At 35.6% G+C, this 10,000-nt stretch overlaps 1 protein-coding gene across 2 annotated transcripts in view; it reads right to left on the reverse strand.

The window, feature by feature from the left end:
• The window catches only part of LOC137631496 (connectin-like), a 78,122-nt gene that overhangs the window by 67,293 nt on the left and 829 nt on the right, over window positions 1–10,000 (reverse strand). The window lies entirely within an intron of this gene.

Here is a 10,000-nt window from a genome sequence, read left to right on the forward strand (position 1 = left end):
TTATAGCATCCTGCTTTTCCAACTAGGGTTGTAGATAGTAATAATATAAATACTGCTTATCCAGCGGAACATGCATTACTACAAAATATTCGCGAAAATGCTACCGTGTTTCCGTTTGAAATCCGCTTGTGCATATTCCTGCATTTACCCGGCAATGTTTTATTTTTCATGGTGTTACCCTTCAGATAAGAGATAAACATTTACTGTTTGCTATTCAAGTTTAATACTGGATTTCATTTCCTCTCGGGAGAGCTTTCCCACGCAAAAAAAAAAAAAAAAAAAAAAAAAAAAAAAAAAAAAAACACGATCAGAACTCGTCAAGAGATTTCATAGTATATCACAGACTTATTTCCTTTGTATTAATGTTTAAGTCTTTGGGTATTTAACTATTTCATTTATCCTTATTTGTTCTTTATTTTCCTCTATATTGGAAGACCAAGGCCTACACGGCTGAGAACTATAAAGCGTGAAGTAGGAGATGATGAATGGAGAAGTATTGAATTAAAAGCTCAAGCTAGAGACGACAGGCGTAATCTAACCGAGGCCCTTTGCGCCAATAGGCGTAGGAGGAGATGATGTTGATGATAATGATGATAATGATAATGATGATGATGATGATGATGTTGTTGTTGTTGTTGTTGCTGTTTTTGTTGAAGCTTACTTTGTGATTTAATAAATTATCGACATTTGGGAATTCACCTGTTTTTATTTATCTTTATTTCATCCTTATTTTCTTCTATGTTATTTTTCCTTCCAATATTCCTTGTTGTTTATGCTTCTTGCATTGTGAGTTAATGGACCAACAACTTCTCCATACGATTTATTGCATAAATAATCATAAATGCAACATTAACAATATTAAAACAATAACAATAATCATTCCTCTTACAACTAACATGCCATTGTTAGTAATGAAATGGAAATCAAAATTATGCATTATTGCTCTTTTACAAAACGCTATCACGAGATGAAGAAAATATAATTTGATTCGGATTAGTTCTTATTAATATAAAAAAAACAATAAGTTGATAGGATTTTATTCTATATTTTCATTATCATTCTATTATGATTCTCTCTTTACTACTTTTATTTCAAGAATCGTAAACTTTAACGTTCTAAGGGTTACTTCAATTTGTTCTATTTCAATTTTAATACCTTCTACTTCTACTACTACTCCTGCTGCTGCTACTACTACTACTACTGCTTGAGGGTACACTCGGGCACACTATTCCATCTTATTTCTCTTCATCTTGTTTTATTAAATTCTTTATAGTTTATATAGGAAATATTTATTTTAATGTTGTTACTGTTCTTGAAATATATTATTTTCCCTTGTTTTCTTTCGTTACTGGGCTATTTTCCCCGTTGTAGTCCCTGGGCTTATAGCATCCTGCTTTTCCAACTAGGGTTGTAGCTTTACAAGTAATAATAATAATAATAATAATAATAATAATAATAATAATAATAATACGATAACATTATCTAACGAAATTATGTAAAATTGAAAGCTGTTTGATAGGCGACTAAATGAATGTAATGAACTGTTATAAGATGAATTTTTTTTTTAAAATAACTAATTAAATAAAATCCACATAATTCCATCGATGAAAATATCCTCGCAAATTTATAACTAATAACCTAAATTTCATTACACAGACTTTCATAAATTAGAAGATATAACAACAACTCAATGATAAGGGAATGGACGAGCAAGAGGTTAACTAACTAACCCTCAAGAAACTTAACAGTCTGGTGCGAGCGGCAAATGCAAGACCTACAGAAAAAGGTCACGGGCAAAGGTCAAAGGCAAAGGTCACACTGGGGTCTAAAGCACAAAGGAGTGACCGATTGAAAACCTTTGCGGCACCTTTGCTAAGATGGGCGTGTCTTTCCCAAATTCTAACACGAAATTACTCGCTTCAAAACAAGTTTAAAAGTAGAGGGGCACTCAAACCAGTGTTCTCTAGTCTTGGGTAGTGCCATAGCCTCTGTACCATGGTGTTTCACTGTCTTGGGTTAGAGTTCTCTTGCTTGACGGTACACTCGGGCACACTGTTCTATTTAGTTTCTCTTCCTCTTGTTTTGTTAAAGTTTTTATAGTTTAGATAGGAAATATTTATTTCAATGGTTTTGCTGTTCTTAAAATATTTTATTTTTCCTTGTTTCCTTTCTTCACTGGGCTATTTTCCCTGTTGGAGCCCCTGGGCTTATAGCATCCTGCTTTTCCAACTAGGGTTGTAGGTTAGCATTTAATAATAATAATAATAATAATAATAATAATAATAATGCCTTCGCCACGTCAAGTAGTCTTCTTTCGATCTCAACTCCTCTGTTTACTTGTACTTCGATGTATTTTCTTAAAATTTAATTAATTTGTCTTTTGGTCACACCCCACTTGTCCAACAATTTCCGTTGAAATTGGTTTGGTAGTTTTAGCGTAATATTGTTCACAAACAAAACATAAACTAACAAAATATTTGCCATTTACTTAACATCACCATTATTTTCAAAGTACTGCTGTGTACTTGCACGTTGATGTACTTCATCTAAAACGTTACAGATTCATTCCTGGGTCATACCCAACATGACTACTAAGTTTGGTCATAATTGGTAAAGTAGTTTTTGAGTAAAGTTGTTCACAAACAAATAAATAAACTACAACAGGAGTGGATACATACAGGGTTGCCGGGTTTTCCAAATGAGAAAAGGCCAAAGTCTGATCAACTGCAGCTTTAAAAGGCCAAGCTAATAATAGAAAAAGGCCGAAAATATAGCATTTAAAGCTAACCAATTTTCAAAAGGCCAAATTTAGGTATCTAGCACGAAAAAAGGCCAAATTTGAAGTTTTTTGGCCCAAAAAAGGCCAACCTGGCAACCCTGGATACATACCCTTGGCACAATCTTCGATTTCAGCGAAGGCAATAAACGTAAAGATAAAGCTACCTGGTTTCAGTTCCACTTTAATCAGAATAGATGCTCACCAGAACGTCAGCCGGGCACGCCCAACGCTCCCACTGTAGTGCCCAAACACACCAGTGGCCTCCCCAGTAAGCAGTCTAAACTTACGGTCCCGGTCTGGGATCGATCTGCTGCCATGCGAATGGGAGGCGGACACGTTTCCTCACATGCCGTTGTTGTTTTGAAGTGAAATAAAGTCGGATATACATTTATCTTATTACAGAGATCTAAATGATATATAGTATCGGCTTACTCTCCTCTATCAAAGATAAGATAAGGAGGTCGAAGGTTATGATAGTTGGGGAAAACGGAAGCCAGCAAAATCCCAAAGCTCACAGGCAGAGTTAAAACAATGATATTGACCCTAATTGATTATTTAATTTTTTCCCCTCAAAAGTTAATCTAAATAATTTCAAAGAAAGAAGAAAAAAGTTAATCTAAACAATCAATCTTGATAAACTTTTTTTTTTAAGTTGTTATAGTTTATAAATGAAATATTTATTTTAATGTTGTTACTGTTCTTAAAATATTTTTTATTATTCGTTAATTACTTTTCTTGTAGTTTCCTTATTTTCTTTCCTCACTGGGCTATTTTCTCTGTTGGAGTCCTCGAGCTTATAGAACTCTGCTTTTCCAAGTGGGGTTGTAGCTTAGCAAGCAATAATAATAATAATAATAATAATAATAATAATAATAATAATAATAAAAATACTACTACCACTACTACTACTACTACTACTACTACTACTAATAATAATAATAATAACTAAAATAGACACTACTCAATCATATGTCTCTGCATCACGAATAATTTCAAAAGTACAGCAATGGATAAACAAGCTTTCGGAAAAAAAAAAAAAAAAAAAACATGCACATGGGTCATGTTTACAATACGATACTGGAACTATTTTTTTTTATAGTACATATTGGAAATTGGGTCCGTCCGAATATCCCTGGTCTATTTCCCCATGTCCTGTAAACTCTGACATCCGACATGTTACAAAAGGATTTCATGAACCTTGTAATCTATTTTCTATTTTCATACAAACCTCTATTTTTTCGCCCTTTCGATTTTCAGCTACAAGCTTCAATCCCTTGTACTATAGACAACATTTCTTCGACTACAGGACCCGTTGCTTGTAATCCTGCGCTGCTGGGATGGAAATATATATCGTGATCTTGTTTTGAAAGGGCAGCATTGCATTTATGCATGTACATATACACATTCTTGCATATATACATTTCTATCAACAGAGGCCTTCTTGCGTCAGAAGCTATGGATCTTCAGATTACCAAGCAATTCTTCTTTAATCAAGGGGTTACTGCACTATGATTGTTCAGTGACCACTTTTCACTTGGTAAGGGTAGAAGAGACTCTTTAGCTATGGTAAAAAAATTTCTAGGAGAAGGGGACTCCAAAATCAAACCAGTGTTCTCTTGTCTTGGGTAGTGCTATAACCTCTGTACCATGGTCTTCTACTGTCTTGGGTTACAGTTCTCTTGCTTGAGGGTACATTCGGGCACACTATTCCATCTTATTTCTCTTCTTCTTGTTGTGTTAAAGATTTTTATAGTTTATAAAGGAGATATTTATTTGAATATTGTTACTGTTCTTAAAATATTTTATTTTTCCTTGTTTCCTTTCCTCACTGGGCTATTTCCCACAGCCATATATATATATATATATATATATATATATATATATATATATATATATATATATATATATATATATAAGTGTGTGTGTATAAATAAATATATATATATATATATACAGTGGAACCTCTACATCCGAACGTATCTACATCCGAATTTTCCAACATCCGAAGTAAAATTCGAGCAAATTTTTGACTCTACACCCGAATTTTATTTCGACACACGAAGTAAGCAATTTTCGTCGTACCGGTTGTATGGTTGTATCCGAATTTTTCTACACGCGAAGTACAATTCGAACACGTTCCTACTCTACACGCGAATGTTTTTTTCGACACCCGAAGTAAACAATACCCGTACGCGTAGTCGGTGCTCATAGCGCCTGAAATGTTTTTTATTTCCGCCGAGAGAAGGCAGCACATCGACCTCGGAGGGACGCTCAATTAGCGCGGCTTGGGTCAGTCCTCTGTTCTCGTCGGCTTCTTGCGGTTGTGCTCTGTGCGTTCTGCTATTAACTCTGTTTTAATCGTGATTTTTTACGTGCATCTTTTAACGGTAATTTACGTAAAGTATGGGTCCTAAAAGGCTTAGTTTTGCCAGTGGTAGTGGTAGTGGTGAGAAAAGGAAGAAGGAAATTCTTTCTTTAGAAGTTAAGCAGGAAACTATTGAAAAACATGAGCGTGGCGTCCGCGTGAGTGAACTTGCTAAACAGTATGGCCGTAATATGTCGACGATCTCGACAATCCTTAAACAGAAGGAAGCTATTAAAGCAGTGAAACCTTCTAAGGGGATCACCATAATTTCAAAACGCCGTACCCCTATCATAGAAGAGATGGAACGACTTCTACTAGTGTGGATTAAGGACAGAGAGATCTTTGGCGACACCATCACCGAGACCGTCATCTGCGAGAAGGCGCACGCCATCTTTACGGACTTGAAGGAGGGGAGCTCTGGGGGTGATGCTGGGGAGAGTTCAACCGAGCCTTCCTCAGATGATTTCAAGGCATCTCGTGGCTGGTTCGAGAAATTTAAGAAACGGTCTGGGATTCATTCAGAAATTGCCTGGGCATAAGCCAATGAAGGATCGGTTGACTCTTGCCCTATGTGCCAACGCTAGCGGGAATTTAAAGTCAAGCCCTTACTGGTTTACCATTCAGAGAACCCTAGGGCCTTTAAAGCACACAACGTCGATAAGGATCAGCTTCATGTTTTCTGGCGATCCAACTTGAAGGCCTGGGTCACTAGGCAATTCTTTGTGCAATGGGTTAACCAAGTTTTCGGCCCTTCTGTGAAGAAGTATCTTCATGAACAGAAATTGCCTTTAAAGTGCCTGCTATGCCTTGACAATGCACCCGCTCACCCCCCCAGACTTGAAGATGATATCTTCGATGAATTTAAGTACATAAAGGTGCTGTATCTTCCACCGAATACCACCTCTATCCTCCAGCCCATGGACCAGCAATTCATCTCTAATTTTAAGAAGCTGTACACCAAGCACTTATTTAAGCAGTGCTTTAATGTCACGCAAAGCACCAACTTAACTTTGCGTGAATTTTGGAGGGGCCACTTCAACATCGTGCACTGCTAGAAGATCATAGATCAGGCTTGGGTGGGATTAACTCGACGGACCCTCAATTCTGCCTGGAAGAAGCTGTGGCCTGATGCAGTTTCTCCCCGAGATTTCGAGGGTTTTGACCCCGAACCTGATCCCGTGGTGGGTGCAGCGGAAGCCGTAGAGGAAATCATCTCCCTTGGCAAGTCCATGGGTCTGGAGGTCGACGCAGATGACGTTACGGAACTCGTCGCCGAACATCACGACGAACTTACCACGGATGAGCTCAAGGAACTCCATGCTATGTCGGAGCACATGAGTGATGACGAGGAAGGGAGCGAGGAGGTAGAACATGTGTTAGGTTCGGCGCATATAAAAGAGGTGTTAGGAAAATATCAAGACGTGGTCGACTTCATCGACAAATACCATCCAAAGAAATTGCAGGTTTGTCGTGTAGTTTCTCAGTTCGATGATGTTTGGCTAAATCACTTTTGAAACATTCTGAAAAGCCGTACCAAGCAATTATCTATCGATAATTTCTTTAAAAAAACTGCGAAGCGAACTCGTGATGAAGAGGATGTAAGTGATTCGAAGAAAACGGCAAAGAGTGAAGCGGAAGAAAGTGAAACAAAGAAAACGGAAAAGAGTGAAGCGAAAGAAATTAAGTCAATTTTAAGTGTAGAGAGTGAAAGTGATTAAAATTATGTAATCATCAAAAAGAAAAAAAGAAAATGTAAAAAAAAAATATAAAATATAAAAATAAAAAAAAATAAGCTAAGTTATGTTAAAGTTCACTTAGTGTAAGTTAGAATAAGTTACAGTAGTGTACGTTTATCGTAGTTAACCGCTCTACCTCCTCGCCGCCCGTCCGTCTCCTCTCTGCGTAACAAGACTAACAACACCTGTGCTGGAGTTTCTAAGGTAAAGTGACGCTAAAAACCCGTTTCTTATTTATCATTTTTTGCTAATTCTTCTTATTTACAGGTCTATTCTTCTTATTTACATGTCTATTATCTAATTTAGTGTTCATTATTCTCATGGGAAAATTATGTGTAGTAGTTTCTTAAGAAGTTATCATAGGTTTTTGGGCTCAACCACGGATTAATCCTATTTCAATGTATTCTTATGGGAAAATTCGTTTCGACATCCGAACATTTTCTACATCCGAAGTTGGTTCTGGAACGGATTAAATTCGTATGTAGAGGTACCACTGTATATATATACATATGTATGTATGTATGTATATATATATATATATATATATATATATATATATATATATATATATGTTTGTGTATGTATGTGTGTGTAACTAAAGCTGGAACAAAAGATTACCCAAAGCTATACCAAACACATATTTCTATTAATTTCCATGAATATTTCACTTGCACATTTTAATAAACAAAATTAGACGTTCAGAAAGAATACTACTTGGTAATGGTAACCCATCAGAACATAGTGTACTGGACAATAAACCCAAAAAGACGATCAGGGAGATATTAACGAATCTGTATCTTATTTTTAGTAACTTATCAAAGAGATCAACTGAATTTTTGATAGTGTGAAGATGAAATGGAAACTAAAATGAAAGTATTGATCCTACTTTATCTGACGTCATCAAAATGGTGACGTCATCAAGATGCTGACCTCTTGGGGATATCAGGTAATTGCATAAATACGAAGTTTTTAATTAGTTGTGAGATTGACGATGTCAATAAGATGAAAGTACTAATTCCAATATAGTTGTTAGCTCTTCCTACATGGCTGAGGACTATGAAGCGCGAAGTAGGAGATGATGAATGAGGAAGTATTGAATTAAAAGCTCAAGATAGAAGACTGGCGAAATCTAACCGAGGCCCTTTGCGTCAATATGCGTAGGAGAAGGAGATGATGATGATGATGAAGATGATATACATATATATATATATATATATATATATATATATATATATATATATATATATATATATATATATATATATATATATATATATATTCGTTCAAGAAACAACCTTGAAGCCCTTTACCAAACAATAATTCCTAACAAGTTTCGTTATAACTGTAATAAAGGTTTTTGAACAAAAACAAAAATAAATAAAGTGAAAGATTTACGTCAAATATACATAACAGACACAATACATACACACAGAAAAACAACAGTCATAAATCCCAGAATTACAATAAAAACTTCTATTAAATCCAAAAACTCCACAATTTGTAACTGAAAAAGATCGTATTTTAAGCTTCAGTATTCAACAGGAGTCCACAATTCAAATTAGTAAAGGAAATAAGCTGTAGAAAAGAATATTTTCATCTTTGGATGAAAAAAAATACCAAAACCCGACGAGTTTACAAAAGACTATTCACTCTTCACACATGTCTTTGATCTTCCAAGTCACTGAATTCCAACTCAAGGTGACTGAATATTTATGCTCTCTGACATTTCATTACAAGGCTGGGATAAGCGTGATTGTGACTTGCTTGCAATATTCAAATATATATGTATACTGACACACCACTTGGCCAAGTGGTATGTCACTGTTGTTACAAGTTTCCTGGACAAGGGTTCGATTCCCGGCCGGTCAGAAGCTATTGTCTTAGTGTGATTTCGTCTGGGGCTCTGATCCCGAGGTCGTCAAGAGAATCCAGACATTAAGGTATAAAAAAATATATGGCTTATTTTAATATGAAAAACACGTATAAATGTGCCAAATTATCATATATATGTATGTATGAATGTATGTATGTATGTATATATGTATGTATGTGTTAAAGCAATAGTAAAGTTAGGGTATCCTTCTAAAGCAACACTTCCTTAATCTTATGTATCTTTTTTATTCTTTTGCAAGACTCTTGGGTGAAAAGTCGTGAGTCGCTTTTAAGGTGTTCCATTTATCCATAAACATTCAATTATAATTACTATGCTAAAAGGGCACAGGATATTGTACACACAACGTACACAAACACACACACGTATATATGTATCGATATATATATATATATATATATATATATATATATATATATATATATATAAACATAAAGAACTTCCCGTAACAGAAGGCCTATGAAACCTCAAGCGTTTCCCTGACATTAGTGTCGTGGAGGGAAATTAAAAACATTTCCCCTGACTATGGTGTCATGAAGAGAAATTTCATACGTTCCCTTGACATTTGTGTTATGGAGCGAAACTTCAAACGTTTCCCTGACTATGGTGTCATGGAAAAACTTCAAACGTTTCCCTGACATTAGTATCATGGAGAAACTTAAAACGTTTCCCTGACATTACTGTCATGGAGAGAAGCTTGAAACGTTTCCCTGACATTAGTGTCATGGAGAAATTTCAAACGTTTCCCTAAGAATAATGTTATGAAGAAACTTCAAACGTTTCCATGAAATTAGTGTCATGGAGAAAATTCAAACGTTTCCCTGACATTAGTGTCATGGAGAGAAGCTTCGAACGTTTCCCTGACATTAGTTTCATAGAAAAACTTTAAACATTTCCATGACATTAGTGCCATGAGGAGACTTCAAACATTTCCTTGACAATGGGGCCATGTAGAAATATCAAACGTTTCCCTGATAATGGTGTCAAGAAAAGACTTCAAACGTTTCTTTGACATTATTGTCATCGATAGGTTTCTAAGAACATTTAAAAAATACTCAATTCCACATTTACAATTTAACAGCCGAATTAAGGATGAACCATTGTTTAGAAAACTTCACCACCTCAGCAACTCTTTGCATCCCGCCCCCCTCCAAAAGAGAAACTTCAAATGTGTCCCTGGAATTACTGTCATGGAGAAACTTCAAACATTTCCTTGACAATGGTGTCAG

The sequence above is a fragment of the Palaemon carinicauda genome, chromosome 39, assembly GCF_036898095.1.
Source record: "Palaemon carinicauda isolate YSFRI2023 chromosome 39, ASM3689809v2, whole genome shotgun sequence".
Classification (NCBI taxonomy): Eukaryota; Metazoa; Arthropoda; class Malacostraca; order Decapoda; family Palaemonidae; genus Palaemon; species Palaemon carinicauda.